This window comes from Puma concolor, chromosome A3 (genome assembly GCF_028749965.1).
Source record: "Puma concolor isolate L17-30 chromosome A3, mPumCon1.1.hap2, whole genome shotgun sequence".
Lineage (NCBI taxonomy): Eukaryota > Metazoa > Chordata > Mammalia > Carnivora > Felidae > Puma > Puma concolor.
In genome coordinates this window covers 132782081-132810017 of record NC_141669.1, presented here as the reverse complement: position 1 = coordinate 132810017, position 27937 = coordinate 132782081, and the positions used below count along the sequence as shown (strand labels likewise).

The window sequence follows — 27937 nt, the reverse complement described above, 5'->3', positions numbered from 1 at the left end:
CGAAGTGGTTGTACTCTTTTGCGTTCCTACCGGTGGTGAAGGAGTGTTTCGGTTCTACATTTTTGCCAACCCTTGGTAAGGTCAGTATTTTAATTTTAGCAGAGAAGATCATAACTAATAAAGTAATATAACAGTGAGAATATTTTTAACTGTAAAGCTGATAGAAGAAAATCATCATTGTTAACACCCAGCGTTGGCAAGGGTACGGAGGAAAGTACTCTTGGTTTTTGTTCGGTTTTTTAAATTCATTTATTTATTTTAAAAGAGAGAGACAAGAGAGCAATCAGGGGAGGGGCAGAGAGAGAGATTGGGAGAGGATCCCAAGCAGGATCCTGGCTGTCGGCACAGAGCCCGATGTGAGGCTCGGACTCACGAACCGTGAGATCATGACCTGAGTGGAAACCAAGGGCCAGACGCTTAACAGACTGAGCCCCCCGGGCACCCCAGTACTCTTGTTACTGAGGGTGGAAATGGAAATTAGCATCATTTTCTGGGAGCCAGGGTGTGCGTTGTGTCTGGACTTACAGTGTGTGTCTTGAAACCTCTCATTTTATTTTATTGAACAATTGCCCTTCTGAAGATGTATCCTGAAGACGTAAAACCCCTTGCAAACACACACCGGAGCCCTGCTGTCGGCAGCAGGAGGTTCTGCATCCATTAGTTTCCTCGAGAAGCAACAAAAATACCGAAAGAGAGAGCTGAGAGCTGGCAGTCCACAGGCCGGACCTTCAGATCTGAGTTCTTAGACCCTCAAACGGTTTTAAGTTTGTGGAATTTCTTACCAGCGTTTCAAAATGAGGAGCTGTCACAGAAAAATCTATTTTCCGGGGACTTTTTGACAAAGTAGAAGATCGGACACACCCAGGGCCCACACGAAAACAAAAAGCTGGGTGAAGTGACTTTCTGCGCCAGCCGAATTCGCAGAATTTATCGCACTGTCGTGCAAACTGTGCCTTGGCTTGTCTCTTGTGCGTTGAGTACCCTTCGAAAGTAGACACTAGGATTTGTTCTTCTTCCCCGGACCCCGCCCTAGTGCCCGACACGAAGAACAGATATTTGCCGAAAAATGAATGGCTGGGCCCCTGGGTGGCTCAGTCGGTTGAGCATCCGACTTCAGCCCGGGTCGTGATTTTGCAGTTCGTGGGTTCGAGCCCCACATCAGGCTCTGTGCCGACAGCTCGGAGCCTGGAGCCTGCATCCGCGTCTGTGTCTCCCTCTCTCTCTCTGCCCCTCCCCTGCACATGCTCTCCCTCTGTCTCTCTCAAAAATAAATAAACATCGGGAAAAAAAAGAAAGGAAAAAAGAAAGAAAAATGAATGGCTGGCAATTAGAATTGGTTACAGCGTGTAATTGCTTGAAGCTAGGTCACCTAAAAGACAGAAGGTATGCAATATAATGATTTAACACTTGTATTTGCTCATCTATGCCTGCAGCAGGATTTCTAAATCTCAGCCCTAGGGGCATCTGGGGCCAGGCAGTTCTTTGCTATGGGGGGCTGTCCTGTGCCTCGTAAGATCTCTGGCCTCCCCCCTCCACATGCCAGTGGCCCCCCTCCCTCAGCTGTGACCACCAAAACTGTCTCCAGATATTGCCAAACGTCCCCGAGAGTTCAACTCCTCCCCAGCTGAGAACCGCTGGCCTAGAACATCTCTGGAAGAACATACTAGAAACCTGTAACTGTGGTGTGACCAAGAGAGGAAGGGAAACTTCATTTTCACCTGTTCCAACTTTTGACTCTTAAAACATAAATATTACCACCAAAGTTCGGCTTACGTTTTTTTTCCCGGTGTCCAGATACCTTCAAAACGGAAGCCACTTTTTAAACACTGAAATATACCACCTTGTGTAAGTTTAAGGCACGCAACATTTCGACGTGATAAATGAATATATGGCATGTGTGACTGCCATGGTGGCCTTAGCTAACACCTGTATCACGACCCGTAATTAAGGCTTCTTTTTTTGTGTTGGGAATAATTAAGACCCAGTCTCTAAGGAAGCTTGATGTTTCTAACAGTGTTGTTTTCTATAATCACCTCCCTGTGCATTAGACCTCCAGGATTTATTTCTCTAGCAGTTGTAAGTTTGTAATGGTAAAGAACGTCTCCCGTTTCACCATACCCCCAGCCCCCGATCACCACCATTCCACTCTCCAAAACAGAAACCGCTTAAGAAAATATAAAAACTTCTAAGATTCACTGGCAAGGAACTTCCTTGTATCTTTTTAGTTTGTCTCTTTAAAAAAAGAATTGTTTTTAAGGTTTATTTCTTTATTTTGAGACAGGGAGAGAACAAGGCGGGGAGGGGCAGAGAGAGAGAGAGAATCCCAAGCAGGCTCCGAGCCGTCAGCACAGAGCCCCACACGGGGCTCGATCTCATGGACCGCGAGATCAAGACCTGAGCCAGAATCGGGAGTTGGAGGCTTAACCGACTGAGCCACCCAGGCGCCCCTTTAGCCTCTTTTTAAAAATAACAGAATCGATCACGGATTACGTGAGCTCCTCCGATTTGCCCCATTTTGCCGGGTGGGAAATGGAACCTCAAAAAGGAAGAAGTCCTACGCCCGTCCAATTAGCGACCGCTCTGCAGCTAGCGCCCAGAGGCCCTGAGACCCGGCCTTCGCTGCCATTTCAGATATGTGTCCGCTGTTGAAAGCGGATCTTTCCAAGGGAGTAAAAGCTCAAGAAGGCACCGCCCAGGGCCCTGAAGTAAAACCACAGCAACTTCCACTCAACACGTGTTCATCTTTGCTTCAGGGCCGTTGAAGTTGTGCAGGGGAGGCTCCCGTGCCGCCCTGAGCCCTGACGTGTGCCTAGTCCTAGCTGAAAACTTTGCCTCTCATCTCAAGGGTTTTTGTGTTGTGTTTGTGTTGCGTTGTGTTTTTGAATCGCCAATTTTTATTTACAAGAGGGCCACAGTCTCTGTTTACCTGCTGATTATGTTCTTGGGGTGAATGATCTATGAATCGCAAGCAGTATTTGTAAGTGCTTCTACCTACAATCGTGTCGTCACAGAAACCCTGCGAGAGAACTAGGAACAAATTTTGCAGACGAAGAGGTAACTCCGGGGAGATGCATTCACTTACTTGCCCACCATCACACATGCTGGAGCCAGGTTCAGAAACCAAGATCAACTGAGCCTTTACTCTTTCAGACCCCTCATAGAAGTCTTCAACTTGCCAATAAAAATCCTATAAAAACCAAAAGTAATTCCCCAGTCAAGGAGTTAAATTCTTAATTGAGAACATACTAGTGGAAAGTGTTTATCCAAGGGATACCAGTGTGCTGTTTCGAAGGGACACATGCACCCCAGTGTTTACAGCAGCACAATCGACAGTAGCCAAAGTATGGAAAGAGCCCAAATGTCCATCGACGGATGAATGGATAAAGAAGATGTGGTCTATATATATACAATGGAGTATTACTCCGCAATCAAAAAGAAGGAAATCTTGCCATTTGCAACTACGTCAATGGAACTGGAGAGTATTATGCTAAGTGAAATTAGTCAGTCGGAGAAAGACAAATATCACATGCCTTCATTCATACGGGGACTTTAAGAGACAAAACAGATGAACATAAGGGAAGGGAAGCAAAAAGAATATAAAAACAGGGCAGGGGACAAAACAGAAGAGACTCTTAAATATGGAGAACAAACAGAAGGTTGCTGGAATGGTTGTGGGAGGGGGGATGGCGAAATGGGTCAGGGGCACTAAGGAATCTACTCCTGAAATCATTGTTGCACTCAAGGCTAACTAACTTGGATGCCAATTAAAAAATAAATTATTTAAAAAAAAAGAACATCCTAGTGAATAAGACAGCAGAGCCTGTGATAGCATGCCAGACATACAATAAATGCCACATAACTGTTAACCATTATGATGAGTCACATAGCTTCAAATATTTTTTTAAAAATAGTATAGTATTGAAGATAGCTTCCATTGGTCGTGTACAGCAAGATGAACCCATCTGCCTATATTACGTGGCCGCACCACGTTTTTTTCTTTTTTCTTTTTTAATATCTGGGTTGGTTTCTGGCATTTCCAACTGGGGACGTTTCACATGAATAACCCAACGTACGGCGTCTGTTGGAAGACTGGCGCCTCTGGGCTGGGGTTATGGAACCACTGCCCCCGTAAGACAGCGCGAGGCCTCCCCGTTTACCGCAGACTCTCCACCCGCCTGAAGTAAGGCCTGTGGGTTTGCCATTTGTCACTGGTGGTTACGAAGGAGGGCTCCGGAGTGAAATGAGGAGTCTCAGTTCTTTGCAGTGCTGCTGCCCAGCTGGGTGACCTAGAACAAATAATTTTACCTTTCTAGGTCCATCGCCCGGAACTGTGGTGACCAAATAAAACCATCTGCCTAAAAGCATGGAGCTCAGGGCCCAAGGCGTGGACGGCTTTCAATAAAGGTTAGCTCTTTGCATCACTAGGCGTGGGAAGCAGAAGAATGGCCTCCTGAAGGTGTCCCCATCTTAATCCTGGAACCCGTGCCTAGGGTACCTTGTATGGCAGAAGAAATGCTGCAGATGTGATTAAGGGAAGGGTTTTTATTCATTCATTCATTCATTCATTCATTCATTTTGCTTCAAGAAAGCTTTCTTTCTGAATGCTTGTTTTTACTGATTGATTGATTGATTGATTATTAAATCTATTTATTCTTATTTCTTTCACACGGCAAGCAGGGGAGGGACAGAGAAAGAGGGAGACAGAATCCCAAGCAGGTTCCGTGCCATCAGGGCAGAGCCCCGCGTGGGGCTTGAACTCACGAACTGTGAGATCGTGACCTGAGCCGAAATCAAGAGTCAAACGCCTAACCGACTGAGCCACCCAGGCGCCCCAAGTTGAGGATTTTTAAATGGAGAGATTATCTTTGATGATCCAGATGGGTCCACTGTAACCACAGGGTCCTTGCGAGTGAAAGAGGGAGGCCGGAGGTCAGTGCCAGAGGAGTGTGAGACGTGAGACGGGAGGGGTCGCAGCAGGGGGGCATGCAGACAGAGGAAGGGGCCGCCAGTCAAGGAATGCACTTGGTCGCTAGAAGCAGGAAAAGCCAAGGAAGTGGGTTCTCCTCTAGAGCCTCCAGAGGGACACAGCTCTGCCAACACCTTGGCCTTAGCCCAGTAAGGCCCCTTGGGGGTCTCCGACTTCCGGAATCATAAAAGAATACATTTTTTCTGTCTTAAGTCACTAATTTCGTGGCCGTTTCGTACAGCAGCAAGAGGAAACTCTACACGAGGCCGTCTCGTCCTCACTGCAATTCCATACGGTCTATTGTCCGCATCCTACGGAAGAAGTGGGGTCGGTAAAGGTTAAGAACATTGCCCCAAGTAGAAAGTGGCAGAGCCCAGAATCAATTCCAGGTCCTCCTGAAACCCAAGCCCGGCCCAACCCAAGTGACTCCCAGTTCTCTGGTCATTCAGCTTCTATTTGAATGATCCCAGAAACAGAAATATCCTTCCTTCCCGAGGCTACTCTTTCAACGGCTGGACAGGATTTACCATGATGTCTTCTGCCCACTGAGCTACTCGGAAGGAGTTAAGGCGCTTTCAGTTACAAACGCAGAAACCCAGTGGACCTAGCGTAAGTAAGAAGGGGACATTTATAACAAGGACATAGGATATCGCGTGAAGCCCATGTCCAGGAAGGCAGTTAGGCTTTAGGGAGAACTGAAACCAAGAAATGGGAAGCTGGAAAGAATCCGGCCAGGCAAGACCCGCTGTCTTCCACCTCTGCTTCTCGGCATGGCTGCCTCATTCTTTTCTCTCCGTAGATCGATTTTCTCGGCTACTCCGTTGTCGTGTTGGCACATGGCCGCTCAGGTGCCCCAGATTGACACACTACAGGTCCAATTCTATGGACAGACTGCCTGGTAGTACCTCAAGGTAAATCTCAAATTCCCCAGAGACAGAATCCGATACCTCTGGCTTCCAGCAGGCCTCCCTCCCTTGTCCGATCAGCTGTCAGCAGGAAGGCAGGATTGTGATGACCAAACATGGCTGCCAGGGACTTCCCACTTGCAACTGTGGGCTTGGGTGCAAGGGGAGGGGTGGGGAAAGTGTGAGCTGAGCTGATGCCCTCAAAATGGAGTACCTCCCATTTATCTCCCTAAGGTTCCCCCCCACACACCCTCCCCCCAAAAACCCAATAAAGATAGCAAAGCAGCTTCAGAGCTTTTGAAAAGCTCTTTCTTCCCTTGTGGTCATCTCCTTTCCTGGGAACCATCCGTAGAACCTTCAGGCATTTCCTCAGTATGACGGTTCCCAGATTACTCAACAACCTGACTATGCCCCCAGCTCCCCCTCAGCCTACACAACTTCGGCAACATCTCCACTCAAACGTGTGATTTGTCTCCATAACTAACGTTGCTTCTTCAAATGTGGGCTGCCTAGCTCATTTCAGTTGTTTTCTTGCTTTACCTTCCTTGAACCCACGAGGCGTATACCGACTCCGTTAATGCAGGCTAAAACTGTTTCCTTGTCAGCTGTATACATCTGGCTCAAATTGAGTTTGTGGCCAGCTAGAAGCCCCAGATCTACTTCCCAGGAACTGCTGTCTGGCCAAGTCTCCCAATTCCCAGACTTAAATAATTGATGCCAGAATCCACATCAATCCCTGGTAAATATTCTCTTGTTTCCTCCAAATCCTTTATTTGACTCTACGGAGACCACTGCGAACCTTGATCCCCTCTTACCAGTTTGTCTGTGTCCTAGAAATTTCACCTGTATACCTTAACGGTTTAGTCTCGAAACGAGATCCCAACTAGACCAAAGACATACCAATGGACAGTTCCTAAGCTGCCACGGGCTCCACTAATCAACATCAAATACCCCGAAAATACGCTGCAAGCATTTCGGGAACTTTTATTCCTGGAACGAGAAGGGTGGCAGCCCAAATTCCTCAAATATTTTTGACGTTTAAATTTTATAACGACAGAAAAGATCCAGCATGATTATAATCCAGGGCATCAAGGATATGGGAAAAACTCTGGAAGTCTTTCATTAAAATGAATCATGATAATTATTGAATTTACTTCTCACAGCAACCCAGGAATATGCATATTTCCATTTTATAGGTATGTAACCAAGGTTACACAGAAACAAGTAACCTTGAGATTGGAAGGCAAGCTGTTGATTCATAGCTTCAGTGCCTAATCCCAACCCTAGCGGTGGGCAGGGTCAGTTTTTCCTGTAAAGGGCCAGACAGCAAATATTTTAGGCTTGGGGGACCATACGGTCTCTGCCTTTGCAGAGCGAAAGCAGTTTGTAGGCAATACTTTAACAAAGGGGTCTGACTGTGTTCACATAAAACTTTATTTACAAACACAGGCGGTATGCCTCATTTGGCCCTCAGACTGTAGTCTGCCAACCCATGCGAGGGTGTTCTTCCTCCCCAACCTGCCTGGCAAAATCCTGCTCAAATATGCAGCCCCCACATGACCATTAAGTTACTAAACTGGACGTAAATGGGATTCGGCCTGTGGGTCATAGCTGGCTGGCCCATCTCAACCATCATGCCTTCTGACTTGGTAGGTTAATGCATCTCCCTGAAGAACCTTGAGTCAGTGCCTAATGTAGGTCATAGCCAAAGCCAGCAAGACTGACACATGTCAAAATACATAAAGATTCACCAATCTATGTAACACTGCCCTGCATGGCAGTAATTCCTTGTGAGGCTATTTGTTTTAATACCTTTCTCCACAAGTCCCCAGATAAATTTGTAGCCATCCAACACACACACACACACACACACACACACACACACACCATGATCTGAGCCCAGCATATGATCTCAGCTTCTTCGTGGCCATGCTGTTCTCCTCTGGCCAGAACGTTTTAGCATTCCCTCACGCACACCTAAGTGCTGCACTGAGCCTGAGTCCTGAGTCACACGCATTTAAAAAAAAAAAAAGTGTTCCACTGGAAATTAGCATGCAAGCAAGTTGCAGGGAAATGGCCCCGGGAAGCAGAGTGAAGAAGCTTGATTCAGACACGATGGACGTCCTACGGCAGACGTAACCAACCAAGGCACCCGGGAGAGAAGTCACCTGCAATTTTGAAAAGCAGGTGGAAGAAATCAGGACCAGAGCCCTACTAGGAATTTGAGCAACTTGAAAAGAGCCAAGCAGGCCTTTCATGCCGATCGAGAGAAAGCTACCATTTCCAGAGACAGGTCCTCTTGCTAACAGGCAATGCAAGCCCTCCCAACATGGGCTGGGCACTTGGCAGGAAGGGCTATCATACAAGCGTGTGGCCGGCTTACCCTTAACATTTCCCGGTGTAAACAGCTTTCAGGCAAACTGGTGGGTTGCTTTAACCTTTAGAAAAAGAGAAAATACAAACAGTAAAAATGAGCTGGTTCTAATGACATAGAAAGACACGTGTGACAATAACAGAAGCCTAGACATCTTTCGGCAGGTTTACTCATATTTTTTTTGAATGCTAACGTAAGATTTGTTTATTTGTTGCCCAACAGCCTTTAACAGATGTACCGTGGCAGAGCACTTAAAAATAACAGGGGGTGGGGCCCCCGGGTGGCTCCTTCAGTTAAGCGTCCAACTCTTGGTTTCGGCCCAGGTCACGGTCTCACGGTTCATGAGACCGAACCCCAGCGGAGAGCCTGCTTGGGATTCTCTTTCCCTCTCTTTCTGCCCCTCCCGGCTCACGCGCACACGTGTCTCTCCGATAGGTTCGGGAAAATAATGGACACCGAGGTTCTTCGTGTCAGCACTGTTCATCACAGACAAGAAAGAAACAACCCAAATACCCCGCAACAGAAAACTGGTTGAATACATTTGACTGTGATCCTATGTGGAATATTCTGCAGCTCTAAAAAAGAAGGAAGGATCCCCTGGGTGGCTCATTCGGTGAAGTGTCCAACTCTTAGTTTCAGCTCAGGTCACAATCTCACGGTTTGTGAGTTCGAGCCCCACGTCAGGCTGTGTGCTGACCGTGCAGATTCTCTCTCTCCCTCCCTGTCTGCCCTTCCCCACGCTCTCTCTCTCTCAAAATAAATAAATGAACTTTAAAAAAAATTTTTTTAAATAAAAAACAATTTTAAGTAATAAAATCTTAAAAAAAACAGGGGCGCCTGGGTGGCTCAGTCGGTTGGGCATCCGACTTCGGCTCAGGTCATGATCTCGCGGTCCGTGAGTTCGAGCCCCGCGTCGGGCTCTGTGCTGGTGGCTCGGAGCCTGGATGAAGCCTGCTTCGGATTCTCTGTCTCCCTCTCTCTCGGCCCCTCCCCTGCTCATACTCTGCCTTTCTCTGTCTCTCAAAAATAAATAAATGTTAAAAAAAAATTTTTTTTTAATCTGAAAAAAACAAAAACGAAGAGACAGCTCTGAAGGACACCCAGCAAACTCATCAAAAGGAATCAGAGGATGGGTCCGATGGAAACAGGAATGGGGCTTCTCACTATATTCCTCTTTATACTGTTTTCTTTTCAAACCATGTGGATGTGACAACTATTCCAAAGCTTGAATTGTTTTAAAGAGCTAGCAACGTGTTTACAACCACAATAATTCTCTCTGTAAGAGGGTGTTGCTACCAGATGTCAAAACACTATTTTTATTTCTCGGCACTAGGTACAAAGTAGATGAAATCCGCTGAAGAAGGTGCTGAGAATGGTCTCTCCTGCACAGAATGTAGGGTAAATTGAGGCCATTGATGGTGGCACTCCGTGGTGCTTGGTAAGGAGAGGCTTAGAAAGCATTATCATCGTATTGGCTGCGTGTTCACGTGGCCTGAAGCAAAGAGATTGAACTTAGATGTCTGACCGCCTTGGGTGGCCTCCAGCTCCAACACCTGTCGGCTGTGTCCCCAGGCAGGTCACGCGGGTTCCGGGGCCTCCGCAGCTCTGTGTGGTGGAGACGGGATCACCTACCGTACCGGGTAGGAACGCTCTTTCGCTCCGACAAGTAAACTCCTGCCTACTCATTTCTGTGCCAGGCGTTGTTTTAGGCCAAGGTAAGACTTCAGATTCTAGACCAGCGTGTCTCCACCGAGACCAGTTTTGCCCCCCAGAGGACATTTGGCAATGTCTGGGGACATTTTTAGTTGTCACAAGTCGGGGGGGGGGGTTGAGTGGGGGGCACAGGAGAAGTGCCACTGGGATCTAGTGGGAGGACCTAGCGGGCCACGCAAGCAGCTAAACACCCCACGATACACAGGACGGTCCCTCCAACGAAAAGTTAGCCCGCGCCCCATGTCAGTAGGGCTGAGGCTCGGAGCTCGCTCCGAGAGAAAACGAAGCCAGAATAAAACAAATAAATGGCAATGCCACGTGTTGTTCGGTGCTCTGGGACAGAATGACCAGGGCAGCTGTTTGAGCTGGGGCAGGGACAGGCCGTGCCAGAGAAGGCTCTCGGAGGACAGGCCAGTGTTGCTGACGGCTAACAGGTACTAGGGAGCCCGGCAAGCTAGTGTCTGGGACAAGGGCTCTTGAGGCTCAAAGAAAAGCAAGGGCAAAGGCCCTGAGGCCAAGACAAGTCTGACTTGTCCAGGAGAGAGGAGGGGAGTGTGGCTCCAAGCGGGAACAGGGGTGGCTGGAATCCGTGTGTCGAGGGAGCAAGGGCCCGACCTCCTGGAGAGAAATTTTCATTTTTGCCTGAAGTACAATGGGGACCCATGGAAAGGTTTTCAACACTGAGCTGGCATGATCTGCTGTGCGTTTTTCAGAGCCGTTAGGGCTGCTCTGTGAGCGATGGATCGAGGAGAGTCAGCACGAAGCAGGTAGGTTGAGAGCGGATCACGGTAGTGGGAGCGGAGTGGGGGGGGGGGGACATATTTTTGCAGGTAGAACCCGCTAGATGCTGTCGAGAACTGGAGAATTAAGTGGATAGCTCAGATCCAGCGAGTCACATACAGGAGAAGCCCATAAACACGAGCTCCAATGAACAAAAGGGGACTTTTTTTTTAAATGTTTACTTATTTAAAGAGAGAGAAAGAACAGGAGGAGGCGGAGGGAGAGGGAGAGAGAGAGAATCCCAAGCAGGCTCCACACCGTCCACGCAGAGCCCAACACGGGGCTTGAACCCACAAACCGTGAGATGGTGACCTGAGCCGAAATCAACAGTCGGAGGCTTACCCGACTGAGCCACCACCCAGGCGCCCCAAACAAAAGGGGGGTTAATCCCTCAGTTTGAAAATTAAAACTTAGTGAAAATTGCAGTGACAAACGCACCTTCAGATACCCACTTCTGCCCAGTGGCCCCAGGGTGCTGACGGGTCAGGTGAGCTGACAATTTTGACTTGGAAAGTGCCGGGAGAAGGACACTGAGGGTGAATACCGGGGAAAACAAGAAATCTACGAAAGCACCAAAAACGCCCATCTCTGGAAAGTTACAAGGGATGGCTGATGTGCTGAAAACGAAGGAACTATTTCAAGCAAGAAGCTTCTGGAAAACGTGGGTCTCTGCTTAGGAGTCCGGCGCTGGCATAACCAGTTGACCGTCAGCCCCACGGACAAAGGAAGAGCCAAGTCAAACAAGGCATTAACTGTAGTCCACGTCAAGCCGCTTACAAGTGGCCGTTTAAAGATTTTTAAACATAGGAGATATTGTTTATGAAACGTAATCTGATCGCCCAAGCAAAAACGACACAAATTCCATGGCAACTGTGGAGATTAAGGAAGTGTTTGAAGGACGAAATCCCTTATCTAACACCCCTCTTGTCAATTCACTCACCGAATAAGAGGTCTCAGGAGAAGCGTCAGGGGTAAAGACAATTCACTTTACGGAGAAGGATTTTCAGAATCTCATTTTGTAGACTGATGCATAAACACCACCCAAACTGTGGGATTAAAAGGCAGAGTCGGGCATTATTATGTTTTGCACGGAGTCAAACAGTAATAAGAAGTCATGATAATAGCAGCTGCCGCTTACTGAGCTAAATTAACTCGAATTCTCCAGTAGATTTATGAGTTTCCCTTTATGGATGAAGGAAACGGGGGCCCAGAGAGGCCATCTGACTTGCCCAAGGACACACAGCTGTTGGGCAGGGTCCAGGCTTCTGGACCCTCTTGTCTAAATCCCCCTCCTCGTCACATCTTGAGCAAGCAGTCTGGTGCCTTTCAGCCCGGGGGAGGGAAAACAACATGGTTATCACATTCAGAGACCGGGGACAACGATTAGACTTAATGAACACCCTCTTTGTGCCCGTTTCGGAGGCTAAGTGCTTTACTTAAGTCATCTCATCTGCTGTTAATGATAACTCTGGAAGTATTTCTATTATTTTCACTCTACACCTAAGGGACCTAAGGCTCAGATAGGTTCAGTAACTTTTCCAAGGTCACGCAGCCACGGAGTGAGAATACAGGATTCAAAACCCTGCGGTTGAACAGTAAGTCTACGAGTTTAGGCAACATGCTTCAGGGAGGGAAACAGAAAAGGGACCCCAGGCAGACAGGACGTATAAACAGAGGTTTAGATGCAGCTCAAATAGAGTCCGCATCCTGTATTCATTTCTTTTCAAAGCATGCATCAAAATGGCCGTTAAGTTCTTATTTGTGGAATTCTTTGTTCTGTGTTATCTGTTTACAGCTTGGTCTCTCCTCCTGTCTTAGGCCCAGTATCTGTAACAGAGGGTACACATATCAAAGCTCCACCAATATCTCGTTTTGCTTTTGGGTTGTTTGTTTTTTGTTGTTTTTTTTTTTTTCCGGTTTGAGTCCATGAAGCAATCAATGGAAAGGCGAATGGCAAGTACAGAGAGTCACAAACTTAGGGAGTTAGGAATCATTATCCCAAACTAGAAAAGCAGGCGCGTTCCCTTTTAAGCTTCCCAAATCTGATTTCATTCTTTCTACCAGAGCCTCGATTCTAGCTCGACTGTGATCCCTAGATCGCAAACTCTTCTACGTGTCCCCCACCAAGGAGGGAAACAGGACACAGTGGCTGCCTCTCACACACGCAGCTCCAACCTTGGGGATCGTGGGGTTTATCCAAGATCAGAGCAGAATTGTGAACTGTCAGTGAGTGACGTCTTGGGAGTGTCATTCCTTTGATCAGTCCCTGGGATGTAGTCCTTGTCGGCCGGGGTCAGAGGGAGTTCTGCTCTGGGTCACTGTCATATTCCAATTCTTACCGACCTAGCTTCCCTCTCTGCTCAGGGCATCTCTGCCGTGTCGTCAGTCACCACGTGACCACGTAGGATGACCAAAGTCAACACGTTACGAGAAACCTGCCTTTAGGAATCCTACCTGGCCATGGGACATGGTGGTGCCTAGTCGGTAAGCCAAGGTTAACGGGATCCACACCTAGGATTCAAAGCTCAAGACCTTTAGTCCCAACTGGCTGCCTGCCTGAAAAGCTAACACTTCCTCCGTCTGCCACGTTAAAGAAACAAACGTCCCTGGAGGCACGCCTGCCTGCATCCACTTCTCCTTAGATTTTTCGAATCAAATGCACCCAGCTTCAAAATCTGGCTCTGCCTCTTTACAGACTTGGACAGCACTTCTCCAAGCCTTGTCTGCATGGGAATATTAATAGGACCTCCTCACGGTGTCGGGGCCCATATCCAACGAGATAAAGACTAGAAGGCAGTTAGTGCGATGGTTAAAAAAAATAGTCGTTTGATAACCCGTTGCCAGTAGCGATGGTTGGTATTACTCACATCCATTCATTTCTAGAAAGAGGTTTCCCAAACTTCCCACAAAACAGAAATCTTCCCTCTCCTCTCATGGGTTTTTCTTCCCCAAAACGACATGGAAATTCCAGCCAAGACAAAAAATGGTAGAAGGGCTCCAAGCTAGAGTAGTAGTTTACTTCTTAGGTCGCCCTGTTTCTACTGGGGCCATACTGGAGAAGCTGGTAATGCCTAACGCAAAGAGAAGTACAGCAGAGACCCACCTTCCAAATGGCATCCCTGAGTTTCATTTTGTGAAGTGCACTTTGTATCTCTTTCCTCAGCTCCGTCTCCTAGCGATCGGCTGTGTTTTTCAGGTCTGGTTTTTCTGGATACATCCCACCCACCCCACATTTTTGTCAGCGTGAAGATCAAGGGGACAAAGACAAATTCAATTAAGCGGCAGGCTTTGGTGACCAGCAGCTATCTTTCTGGAGGAACTGAATGCAAGCGGCTCAGGGGTGGGGTCGCGTATGCATCGTGCTCCTGAAAGGAAAGGAGACAGCATTTGAGTATAAATCACGCGACAAACGGAGCTCTCCTCCTGTATTAATCTTTTATTCGGAAACAGGCACTGTTTTAAGGGGAAATTAGAGGCCATCAATGAGCAGGCTTGCCTGGGCGGCTTCTGAGCTCGAGATGCAAATATTATTCCCAATTCTAGATTCCGAAGCGATCCCTCCATTGATATGTTAATAGCCTCCTCGTGTTTTTCTGACCTCAAATCCTGGAAGGGGGGGGGGGGGGGAAGCTATACTTACAGGAAACAAAAGAAAAGTGCGTGGTAGAATAAACATTTGCTAAGTGGACTTTGACTGCAAACCCCAACTTGTCATGTGTTAACGATGGAATTCTCTCCGAGCCAGCCCTCTACTGACGCCCTGAATGTTTAATATGTGTCTATGTCCAAGGAGCTGCCAGGACCGATCCTTTCTCTGGTGTCACCTGACATTTCAGCTTCCCACTCATGCTGCACAAGACGACAAATGCTTTGGTGCTGTCACGCCAAGGAAGGCAACCCTTGGCAACCGGAAATAAGCAAGATTCAGCTGCCTATAAATCAAAGGTGATCGCAACCCAAAGTGGGTCACCTATGTGTAAACTCACAGAGTCAAAAACAAAGTCAGAGATTATTTATTTAGCACCTGCTGTACGCAAGACATTGTGCCGGGATCCTGGGGATACGCAAACATGTTTGACAAGGAGCTTACGTTTTTAGGGCAAATGGGCAATAAACAATTTAAAAGGTAAAGATAGATCAGGTTGTGGCGATGCTATGAAAAGCGAAAGCAGATAATGAAAAAGAAGGGGCTGGGAGAAGGCATCTGGAGAAATTATGAGCGTACAGAAATTCAAGGAGTCCCCGGCCACTGATACGTGGTCTGCAGGACTAGCATTCCAAGCAGAGGGACGGTACGTGCAAGGGTCCTGAGGTAGGAAAGGGCTTGTATGTGAGCGTCAGAAAGTCTCCTGTGGCACCTAGACGGTGATACATGGGATTATGTCACAACACCGCGTAGGAGCGAGATTATGCAAGGCCTTGTAGCTAATACAACTTTCTAAAAAAGTAAATGTCATCATCAAAAATTCATGTCTTCCTATCAGCAGAGGGAAGACTCTCAAAGGGTAAGCAAACATGTACTTTTAAAGGATTCAGATATACTAATGTTTACTAATTTACCATATTCTTACATTACATATGGTAAATTCTAGAACCACATGTCTGATCTCTGTTCACCAGAGTCGAGGCTTCTAGCTAATGTGCTTTTTAAGATCTAAATTCAAGTAGAGGCTGACCTAATAGGCTGTGTTTCTTATCTTTTACATGAAAGGAGTTTATAATATTTCCCGAGAGCGCCTCTCCAAGTGAGCTAATCATCTGCGATGTGAGGTTAAATCTGTCATGAAAATGGACTTTGTAGTCGATGTCTGTACTCTGTTAAAAGTTTCCTACAACAAAGGGCGCCTGGGTGGCTCAGTCAGTTAAGTGTCCTACTTCGGCTCAGGTCGTGATCTCATGGTTCATGGGTTCAAGCCCCATATTGGGCTCACTGCTGTCAGCACAGAGCCCGCTTCGGATCCTCTGACTCCCTCTATCTCTGCTCCTCCCCCACTTGTACTCTCTCTCTCTCTCCTTCTCTTAAAAATAAATCAACATGTAAAAAATTTTAAGATACAAAAAATAAAAGTTTTCTACGACAAAAACACTGAAAGCCCACCTACGTCGCAGCTTTATTTACAATAGCCAAGGCATGGCAGGAAGCAACCCAAGTGTCCATCGATAGACAAACGGACAAAGAAGATGTGGTAGATATATTCAACGGAATAGTAGACAGCCATCAAAAAGAATGAGATCGGGGCACCTGGGTGGCTCTGTCGGTTAAGCCTCCGACTTCGACTCAGGTCATGATCTCACCGTTTGTGAGTTCGAGCCCCGCATCCGGCTCTGTGCTGACAGCTGGGAGCCCAGAGTCTGCTTTGGCTTCTGTGTCTCCCTCTCTCTCTCTGCCCCTCCCCTGCTCGTGCTCTGCCTTTCTCTGTCTCTCAATAATAAATAAACGTTGAAAAAATTTTAATAAAAAAAAAAAAAAGAATGAGATCTTGCCATCTGTGACAACGTGGAAAGGGGAGGGGGTGGGGAGATGGATAAAGCAAATGAAGGGAGGAAGACTATAATCTGCCAGGTACAAAAATAAATAAGACATGGGGATGTAATGTACAGCGTAAGGAATATAGTCAATAATATTGTAACAAGTTGTATGGTGACAGATCATAACTGGACTTACTGGGGTAATCATTCCATGATGTATGTGAATATTAACTCACTACATTCTACACCTGAAACTAATATTGTATTGTGTGTCAATTATTCTCCAATTAAAAAAAAAGTTTTCTCCAACACTGTATGTTAACTAACTGGAATTGAAATAAAAACTTTTTGTTTTAATGTTTATTTGTTTTTGAGAGAGAGACAGACAGACAGAGCATGAGTGAGGGAGGGCCAGAGAGAGAGACACAGAATCCAAAGCAGGCTCCAGGCTCCGAGCCATCAGTACAGAGCCTGACGCAGGGCAGGAACTCACAAACCACGAGATCATGACCTGAGCTGAAGTCAGATGCTTAACCAACTGAGCCACACAGGTGCCCCTGAAATAAAAACTTTTAAAAAGCTTTCTACGGGGGTGCCTGGGTAGCTTAGTCGGTTGAGCATCGGACTTCAGCTCAGGTCATGATCTTGAGGTTCCTGAGTTCGAGCCTTGGGTCGGTCTCTGTGCTGACAGCTCAGAGCCTGGAGCCTGCTTCGGATTCTGTGTTTCCCTCTCTCTCTCTGCCCCTCCCCTGCTCATGCTCTGTCTCTCTCTCAAAAATAAATAAACATTAAAAAAAATGTTTAAATAAAAAAAAGAATTCTGGGGCGCCTGGGTGGCTCAGTCGGTTGAGCATCTGACTTCGGCTCAGGTCAGGATCTCACGGTCTGTGGGTTTGAGCCCCGTGTCGGGCTCTGTGCTGACAGCTCAGAGCCTGGAGCCTGCTTCCGATCCTGTGTCTCCCTCTCTCTCTGCCCCTCCCCCACTCTCACTCTGTCTCTCAAAAATAAATAAATATAAAAAAAATTTAAAAAAAAGAATTCTGAATAATATAAAGCAAACAAGATGGCAGGATAGCAGAACGGTTGAGAGGGCTAACTGCCATGCTCTTCTCCTGCTTTCGTGTCTCCTAGTTGTGTGGCCGCCCCCCCCCCCACCAACCCTCTACCCCCAACATTACTCTCTAAGCTTCAGGTTCATTACCCACAGAATGGGAACAAAACAATAGTTATTCGTAGGGTCATTTGATCAGTACTTGAGTTAATTTGTGGAAAGCACTGTGCTTGGCAATATTTTTTGCAAATACGAAGAGCCCACAGTAAGTGAATGTTGCAGGCACTGTGCTGAGTTAGGTACGAATGGTAACTCCCATTTACAGATGAGGAAACTGAGGTTTGGGGGTGTGAAGTATCTTGGCCACCGTCACATAGCTCAGATTCAAGTCTATCATTTTTTTTTTTAATTTGTTTTTATTTATTTATTTCTGAGAGAGAGAGAACCAGCGAGGGAGGAGCAGAGAGAGAGAGAGGGACAGAGGATCCACAGCGGGCTCCGCACTGACAGCAGACAACCCGGTGCAGGGCTCGAACTCATGAACTGTGAGATCACGGCCCGAGCTGAAGTTGGACACCTGACCGACTGAGCCACCCAGGCGCCCCCCCATCATTGCTGATCTAGGAGGCTTTGCTCTTAGTATCCGTGCCATGGTTGGGTCCACGGATATTTCGATCTACAAACTCACACGTAAGAAAACTAGTTTTCAAGGGTATTTCATAAAACTTGTGTAGTGATAGATACGAGTGCTTTGTTCTAATTCGTTTTGGTTTTACCCTGCCCATTTGTGTACGATTCCTTCCTTTCTTCCTTCCTCCCCACCCCTTCCCCTTTTCATCCTTCACTCTCCTGCTCTCTTTCTCTTTTTGCCCTGCGAGAAGGGTATATAATTCAATATTGTTTTTAACAATAAAGCTAAAAGGTATCACGTGGTTTGCCCCCCAAGGGACACTTGACAACTGGCTGTCATAATTGTGGGGACAGGGGTACCACTGGCATCCGGCAGGTAGGGACAAGGAACGCTGCTAAACACCCTACAGGTCACAAGACACCCCACAACGAAGGATCGTCTGTCCCAGAATGTCGATAGAAACCCTGCCATTGGGCAAAGCCCCTTTTGTAAGGGGGCAATTCTCTGCAAGGGCCTCCCTGGTTGCTGCTCTGTGGACCTTGAGATCACCACTCCACCCCCTCCCGAGGTCATCCAGAGACGTGCCATGGGACAGCAGTGCTACAGCCACAGACGGAGGGCCGGAAGGGGTGAGATGGAAAAAGAAACATACAGGGGCGCCTGGGTGGCTCGGTCGGTTGAACGTCTGACTTCGGCTCAGGTCATGATCTCACCCTTCGTGAGTTCGAACCCCGTGTGGGTCTCTGCGCTGACAGCTCGGAGCTTGGAGCCTGCTTCGGATTCTGTGTCTCCTTCTCTCTCTGCTCCTCCCTGTCTCATGTTCGGTCTGTCTGTCTCTCTCTTTCTCAAAAGTAAATAAACATTAAAAAAATTTTTAAAAAACACACACATAGAAATGTTTATTGAGGTCTCATACCAGGCTCTGAGCTAACTTCTTTACATCAGTATGTTGTTGTTTGTTGTTGTTGTTTTTAAGTAAGCTCTATGCCCAGCGTGGGGCTTGAACCCATCACCCCGGGACTAAGGGTCACATTCTCCACTGACTGAGCCAGCCAGGCACCCCCCCCCCTTCTTTAGATCAGTTTAATCAGTTATGAACTGATGTATCAATTATCCCCAGGACAACCCTGCTGTTTTCATGCCCATTTTGCAAATGAGGAAATGGAAGCACAGAGATGTTAAGTAACTTACCAAGGTCACATAGCTGAGAATCAGGAATCTGGGGATTCTCACTCAGGCTGCCTGGACTCTTCATTTCCTCTTAACAAATGTGCTGTGAAAATCCCCAGATATTACCCTCTGAAGAGCAACCAAAATGGGCTGTCAGGACCGCCAATGTTTTCCAGCTGTTCTCCTCAGACTATTAACCAATTACATCAATTCCAAGCAGGGCCAGTGAATAATTTCTTCATTGCAAAATATTTGATCATCGGCCGGGCTATTTATTTTTCCTGCATTCACACCTGTTACCTACCTGTGACAGCCAGAGGTCCACAAGGAGTCCCCGCTCCGGAAGCATACACAGCTGACAGTAAAATCGTGATTCACTGGAAACCAACTGTATGAAGTTCACCTTCCTTTCTTCCTATTTTTGGCCCCTGGGCCCCATTTTTAGAAATCATGTAAATTAGGGGCACCTGGGTGGCTCAGTTGGTTCAGCCTCCAACTCCTGATCTCAGCCCAGGTCTCGAGGTCAGCGTCGTGAGTTCGAGCCTCCCGTGGGGCTCTGTGCTAAGCGTGAAGCCTACTTCAAAAAGAGAGAGAGAGAGAGATGGAGAGAAATACTAGGAAAATAACCTGGGGTTCAGAATTTGTCTTTAAACCACAACCAAGAAAACATCGCTTCGGGGAAGTCCTGAGGTTAGCGTTTAAGTGTGGCGCAAACCGTTACAAGTTCTTTAGAGCTAATCTTAGGTCACCGGGTCCGGAGCTGTCGCCCAGGGCAGACCACCAATCACTCCAGAGAGACCCGATTATGCTCAGATGCTCAGAAAGGAAAGATTCGAAAAGGTTTTCAACCACAAGAGATGATGTGAAACAGGTTTTCTGCATCTCCTGGAGCGGTGCCCCAAAGGCCAGCCCCCACGAGCTGACGCAAAGCCTGAGCAAGACGATTCATCGGGCAGCTTTCTTCCAGGAGTGGTATTTGAATTAGATCCCCTTGCCTACCTGTGCAGCCTCGGGTCCCCACAATACGGCTTGTCCCCATCACACCCACCGGTCACGTGAGCCTGCCGCTGTGCCTGAAATTGCTTGGCTCCTACCTGCCTGCCTCTGGTGTTCGCATCTGCTGTTCTCTCTCTGCACCTGCAGGGCTCTCCTCTGACCCCTTCTTATCTTTGCGGTCTGTGCCTGGCCCCCTCCCCATCCATAAGCCAAGTCCCCGTCATCACCCCTCTGACGTCTTCACGGGACGTGGCAGGTCCTGACTCCACCTTGTCACTTATTCAACGTGCTGTCTTCAAGATCATAGGGAGTGTGTGGTAGGGGTTCAAGGTGCACTCTAAAATCCACGCGGCTGACCTTCAAATCCCACTGGTTAGTAAACCGGCCGTAGGACGTTTAAAAGATACTTAACACTTGCTTTGGATTCTGTGTCTCCCTCTCTCTCTGTTCCTCCCCCACTCACTCTCTCTCTCTCTCCAAAATAAATAAAGATTAAAAACTTTTTTTTAAAGATACTTAGGTTTTGGTTTCTTAATTTCCCCTATTTTATAAATGGCATGACATGAGTTGGTATATGAAGAGTTTCGGATACGACCCAGCAGGTAATAAGTCCTATATTGAGGTTGTCGTGTATTAATAATAGTTATTTTATGCATTGTAATTAGAATAAATATAACGGTATTCTGTTCAATTTGGGATTGATTAAAAAAATTTTTTTTTACTTATTAGTGCTTGATTAGCTCTCCTATTAGAAAGAGGTGCCATGTTGCTAACTAACTTGGATGTAAATTTAAAAAAAATAAAAAATAAAACAAGTTAAATAGTTAAATAAAAAAATTAATAAAAATTTTTTAAACATTTAAAAAATTAAAAAATTAAAAAAAAAAGAAAGAGGTGTCATGAGAACAGGGACTTTTTAAAAAAAATTTTTTTTATGTTTATTTATTTTTGAGAGAGAGAGAGAAAGAGTCTGAGCGGGGGAGGGGCAGAGAGAGAGGGAGACACAGAATACGAAGCGGGCTCCAGGCTCTGAGCTGTCAGCACAGAGCCCAACACGGGGCTCGAACCCACGAACCACGGGATCGTGACCCGAACCGAAGTCGGACACTCAACCGGCTGAGCCCCCCAGGCGCTCTGAGAACAGGGACTCTTGAACACAGTATCTGGCATGCAGTAGGCACCTGATAATTATTTGCTGACTTGCAGAATGAATGAATGAATGAATGAATGAATAAAAATGGTGTATTTTCTTTCACCAGGTATGGCAGTGATACTCCCAGCAGGGGACAGGAAAACCCAAAAAAAGATTTTATGGAATCTGAATAGAAAGTCCTGAAAGATTATGGTCCAGAGGATTATCTTGGGGGGCCGGAGAAAGCTGGGTGCTGAAGGAAGCTTGGCCTCTTACAGGATCCTCTCGGAGGCCGACACCCTCCCAGAACATTCCACAGGGAACCTGGCTTCCTTGCCTGCTCCCTGGAGAATCAGAAAGCAGTAACCTGCGTCCTTTCATCACTGAACCTGGTTTATTTGGGTTGGAAGGGAACTTTGCAAACAAGCTCAATATGTGAAATGCAAGACATCAAGGGGGAGCTAAAAATAGCCAAGTGGGATAAACCTTTCCCCTCATTGCTGTCAGCAGTGTTTCTGCTGGTCAACCTGGGGAGGTGGGGGGGGTTGGGGGGGGAGAGACAGCAATACCTTTCTTGAGAGGAATTCCAAGATTTGCGGTGCAGACGGCCGGTGGCCCCACGCTGTACTAACATCTGTTTGTGCGGAATGCACACAGCTTCTTACCGCTGACCTGGGCGGACAGCAGTTTTGAGATATTTGTTTAGGTTTACATCTTTTTCTCAATTCTCCCACATTTTGCCCGATGAAATATTTCAAAACACTCACTTTGGGAAAAGCAAAGAGGGCGGCTCCTGGGTCCAGGGCAAGTGCCTTTAACTATTGCCTGTTGAGAAGTCACGCTCCTGCCGAGCAGGTGCGGGGCCCCAGGACACCTCAGAACTTGACACTCCTTAACCCTGGTCTCGAACACCTCGAACGACTCGGGGATGCGGCAGGCTGTTGTGAAGATTTGTTTTAATACTTTTTTAAGTTTCATTTCCTTATTTTAATTTTTTTTATTGTTTACTTATCTTTTGAGAGAGAGAGAGAGAGAGAAAGAGAGACAGACAGAGCACAAGCAGGGGAGGAGCAGGCAGAGAGGGGGACGCAGAACCCCAAGCAGGCTCCAGGCTCTGAACATCAGCCCAGAGCCTGACGCAGGGTTTGAACTCAGGAACCTGAGCCGAAGTTGGACACTTAACTGACTGAGCCACCCGGGCATCCCAATTTTTTTACTTCTTTTATTTTTATTTATTTATTTTATCCCTTTTTAAATTTATTGTTGTATTTATTATTTTATTTATTTATTTTGAAAGAGAAAGCGCGAGCGGGGGCGGGGCAGAGAGAGAGAAGGAGAGAGAGAATCCCAAGCAGGCTCCGTGCTGTCGGCACAGAGCCCGACGCAGGGCTCCAACTCACAAACCATGGGATCGTGACCTACTTGGAAATCGAGAGTCAGCTGCTTAACCGACTGAGCCAGCCAGGCACCCCAGAGATTCTTTTTAAAGCAACCACTACACCCAACGTGGGGCTTGAACCCACAACCGTGAGATCGAGAGTCGCGCGTTCGACCAACGGAGACAGCCAGGCGCCCCGAGACAGGTTTTGGGAAAACATTTTCCTGATGAAGAAGTTGAGGCCCAGCAGCACCCTTGACCAGGCCCACATTGCTAGCAAGTGGCAGGGTCAGAGTTCAAAGTCAGGTGTGTTTGAACCAAATTAATTCTGCACTCAATCACCAGAGTATATACATTCATTATGCAGAGAGAGAGAGAGAGAGAGAGAAAACAACCACTGTGTACCAGGCACTATATGGGGAGCTAGACCTATCTATCAACAGGAACCAAAAAGTTCTTGCTCTCATGAACCTTACATGCTACAGAATGAGGCAGTCGAGAAGTAAAGAGGGGCGCCTGGCTGGCTCAGCCAGTGGGGCGTGCAACTCGTGATCTCGGGGTTGTGGGTTGGAGCCCCCACACTGGGCACAGAGACTACTTTAAAAATAAAAAGTTCAAGGGGCGCCTGGGTGGCTCAGTCGGTTGAGCGTCCGACTTCAGCTCAGGTCACGATCTCACACTTCGTGAGTTCGAACCCCGCGTCGGGCTCTGTGCCGACAGCTCGGAGCCTGGAGCCTGCTTCGGATTCTGCGTCTTCCTCTCTGCCCCTCCCAGGCTCGCACTTTGTCTCTCTGTCTCTCTCAAAAATAGGCATTTAAGAAAAGAAAAATAAGAAGCAGGAGAAGATAAATAAATAAATAAATAAATAAATAAATAAATTCATAAAAATTTAAAAAGACGGGCACTTGGATAGCTCAGTAGGCTAAGCGTCTGACTCTTGATTTCAGTTCAGGTCATGATCTCACGGTTCGTGGGTTTGAGCCCCGAGACGGGCTCTGTGCTGACAGTGTGGAGCCTGCTTAGGATTCTCTCTCTCCTTCTCTCTCTGCCCCTCCCTCACGCACATGAGCACACACACTCCCTCTCTCAAAATAAATAAAAATAAACTTAGTAAAAATTTAAAAAATAGAGGCGCCTGGGTGGCTCCGTGGATTAAGCGACCAACTCTTGGTTTCAGCTCAGGTCACGATCTCATGGTTTCAGGAGTTCAAGCCCAGCATCAGGCTCTGTGCTGGCTGCTGGGAGCCTGCTTGAGATTCTCTCTCTCCCTCTCTCTCTCTGCCCCTCCCCCACTTGTGCTGCGTTCAAAATAAACTTAAAAAAATTTTTTTAATTAAAAGATAAAGAAATAGGGGAGCCTGGGTGGCGCAGTCGGTTAAGTGTCCGACTTCAGCCAGGTCACGATCTCGCGGTCTGTGAGTTCGAGCCCCGCGTCGGGCTCTGGGCTGACGGCTCGGAGCCTGGAGCCTGTTTCCGATTCTGTGTCTCCCTCTCTCTCTGCCCCTCCCCCGTTCATGCTCTGTCTCTCTCTGTCCCAAAAATAAATAAACGTTGAAAAAAAAAAATAAAAAAAAAATAAAATAAAAAAATAAAGAAATAAAGAGAGAAGCAGTATGGACTCTGTCTGCTGACAAAAAAAAAAAAAAAATCTGGAAGAACTGGAAGAAGCTTCAGCTAATTCAGCAGCTCAGTGGCCTCTTGAATAACATGGGTTTTTACCAGCTTTCTGTTCTTTTTTTTCTTATTAAAAAATTTTTTTTAATGTTTATTTATTTTTGAGAGAGAGAGACAGAGTGTGAGCATGGGAGGGGCAGAGAGAGAGGGAGACACAGAATCCGAAGCAGGCTCCAGGCTCCGAGCTGTCGGCCCAGAGCCCAATGCGGGGCTCGAACTCGGGAACCGGGAGATCATGACCTGAGCCGCAGTCAGACACTCAACCGACTGAGCCACCCAGGCGCCCCTACCATCTTTCTGTTCTACAAACCCCAGCAGATGGGCCTGGTCTTACCAAGCCAGCCCCCCTCATGTTCGCAATACTGTTGCGTGGCTCCAGCCATCACGTCTTCACACAACCACATCCAGAGGCAGAGAAATTACTCTTTTTTTCTTCAGTTTCTTGAGCCTCTCTTTACGAAGAAAGTACTTTTTCCCTGAGACCCTTGTCACACTTTCCCTCAAATCTCATTGCCCAAAATGATGTCATATATCAATGATGTCATATATCACATAAATTAATCACTGATAAGAAGAAATGGACCACTCTAAATAGTTTAAGCTAATTAGAACCCACTTTCGGGAGCCGGTACAAATATTCTATAAAGCAAGGGTGCAGGGTGGCTCAGTAGGTTAAGCAACCAACTCATGATTCTGACTCAGGCCATGATCTCACGGTTTGTGGGTTTGAGTCCCATTTCGGGTTCTGCATTGTCACAGTGCTTGGGATTCTCTCTCTCTCCCCCTCTCTCTCTGCCCTTCTCGTGCTCTCTCTCTCTCTCCCAAAATAAATAAATGAACTTCAGATAAAATTAAAAAGAGTCGCATGTTCCACCGGCTGAGCCAGCCGGGTGCCCCTTCCAGCTAACATTTTTTGAGCACTTACTATTTGCCACGGATGATGTGACACATCTTAGATGAATTTTTCTCATTTACCCCTCATAGGTCTATGAGAGAGGCTGTTATTATCCCCATTTCACAGAAGAGGAAACTAATACAGAGCATGGCTAAGAAATGTGTCCAGGGGTGCCTGGGTGGCTCAGTTGGTTGAGCGTCCGACTTCGGCTTATGATCTCGCGGTTCATGAGTTTGAGCCCCGAGTCGGGCTCTGCGCTGACAGCTTGGAGCCTGGAGCCTGCTTCGGATTCTGTGTCTCCCCCTCTCTCTGCCCCTCCCTTGCTCATGCTCTGTCTGTCTGTCTGTCTCTCTCTCTCAAAAATAAATACACATTAAAAAAAATTAAAAAAAAAAAGAAAGGTGTCCAAAATCCCACAGCTATTAAGGGGCGGCTCTGCAATGCACAGGGGGCCATCTGATACTCCCACACTCTCGCGTGTAGCTTCCCACATAATATCTGTAAGGATTCAGACTCACTGAAAGCCATTCTGAAGACAATTCCTAAATTTAGTGTTATTGACCCTGTTACTTCAATATAGTGCATTCAAGGCAGCAATCCAAGGAAGGCAGTTTCCTGGGAACGTAGCTTAATTGTACAAGTGATTCAAGCACCAACATCTTTCAATGGTAAGAGTGGAAGACATGTGGGAATGCAAACTGGTGCAGCCCCTCTGGAAAACAGTATGGAGATTCCTCAAAAAACTAAAAATAGAACTGCCCTACGACCCAGCAATTGCACTACTAGGCATTTATCCAAGGGATACAGGTGTGCTGTTTCGAAGGGACACATGCACCCCCATGTTTATAGCAGCACGATCAACAGTAGCCAAAGTATGGAAAGAGCCCATGTGTCCATCGATGGATGAATGGGTAAAGAACATGTGGGATATATATATATACAATGGAGTATTACTCGGCAATCAAAAAGAATGAAATCTTGCCATTTGCAACCACGTGGATGAAACTGGAGGGTATTATGCTAAGTGAAATTAGTCCGAGAAAGACAAAAATCATATGACTTCACTCATATGAGGACTTTAAGAGCCAAAACGGAGGAACATAAGGGAAGGGAAGCAAAAATAACATAAAAACAGGGCGGGGGACAAAACAGAAGAGACTCTTAAATACGGAAAACAGACTGAGGGTTACTGGAGGGGTTGTGGGAGGGGGGATGGGCCCAATGGATCAGGGGCACTAAGGAATCTACTCCTGAAATCATTGTTGCACTCGATGCTAACTAATTTGGATGTCAATTTTAAAAAATAAAAAATAAAATAAAATAAAATAAAATAAAATAAAATAAAATAAAAAAAGAATGGAAGACATGATCTGCTTCTTAGGAAGCACCACAGCCTTTCCTGTGATATACAGTCCATGGCATTTCAAAACGAGTCTCTAAATGACTCCTTCCTGTTGCCAAGGAGTTTATGATCCCACAGAAGGTGCAATGTAACCATCTCATGTTTGATTTTGCCTGCTTAGTTCTTCCCACAGGCCAGGTAGATTCAGTGCGGACCCTCACCACCTGATTTTTAAATTTTTTTTTTTTCAACGTTTTTTATTTATTTTTGGGACAGAGAGAGACAGAGCATGAACGGGGGAGGGGCAGAGAGAGAGGGAGACACAGAATCGGAAACAGGCTCCAGGCTCTGAGCCATCAGCCCAGAGCCTGACGCGGGGCTCGAACTCACGGACCGCGAGATCGTGACCTGGCTGAAGTCGGACGCTTAACCGACTGCGCCACCCAGGCGCCCCATCCACCTGATTTTTAAATGAAGAAACAGAGACTCAAAGACACAGAGGGTGCCGCTCGTGGTCTCAGAGCTAGCATGTGCGGGAGCCACACGCCCCCGCAGGCATACAGGGTGGCCCTACGCAAGGACACCCAGGGCAGAGAAGTGAGTTTCTGCCCAAACTTCGTCCTTCCTCCGCTTGCCAAGTGGGAGCCATCAGCCCACCTGCCCTGAGGGAGCCGCTTTTTCTCATCAGCACATCATTTGTGCTCATCAGCACAAAGCCACCAAATGGACCAGTATGGGCCCGGCCAACTAAAACTGCGATCGTAGATGCCAAAACTTATGTTCCTAATCATCTCCAGGGCAAAGATGAGGACATTACCAGCCTTGGACAAGTTTCTTAGCCTCTCTGAACTTTGGCTATCTCAACTGTAAAGTTGGGTAGTAGCAGCATGTCCTGGGGCGCCCGGGGGGCTCAGTCGGTTGAGCATCTGACTTCGGCTCAGGTCACCGTCTCTCAGATTGTGAGTTTGAGCCCCTCGTCGGGCTCCAGGCTGACAGCTCGGAGCCCGGAGCCTGCTGCGGATTCTGCGTCTTCCCCTCTCTCTGCCCCTCCCCTGCTCGTGCTCTGTCTCTCTCGGTCTCTCAATAATACGTAAATGTTAAAAAAAATAAAAATTAAAAAATAACAGCATCTCCCTTTGAGGGTTTGATGCGAGCATGAAGTGAATGAGTACCCGCAAAGCGCCTACAGCACCTAACATACAGCTGTAAGTGAGCCGTGATGGTTACTTATCATACATTTTGTCATCATCGTTCACTTTACCTCGCTTTTGTGCATGCTGGAAACCGATCCCTTGCCCTCCCTAAATTGCATAGGAACCAGATCGCTGTTACCTGTTTTCTCTCAAGCAGAGACAGGGAGATCATCCACAGAGACCTGGACATCCTGTCCTTCGAGTTAGCGTCGCAATGCAAAAGGACTCAAGTTTGGGATCAAAGTCTACCTTTAAGACAATGCCGACT

The 27937-nt window shown here is 47.1% G+C and overlaps 1 long non-coding RNA gene across 2 annotated transcripts; it reads right to left on the bottom strand.

The window, feature by feature from the left end:
* Positions 1-136: 136 nt before the first annotated feature.
* LOC147582819 (uncharacterized) lies at positions 137-27937 on the bottom strand. 2 transcript variants are annotated; one of them, XR_015249545.1, is made up of 4 exons: positions 27809-27937; positions 11679-11784; positions 8255-8309; positions 137-1369 (listed from the first exon to the last, which is right to left on the bottom strand). It is a non-coding gene; the product is annotated as an uncharacterized LOC147582819 (long non-coding RNA). The 2 variants fall into 2 exon arrangements; XR_015249546.1 differs by lacking the exon at positions 137-1369 and having other exon boundaries at positions 4528-8309.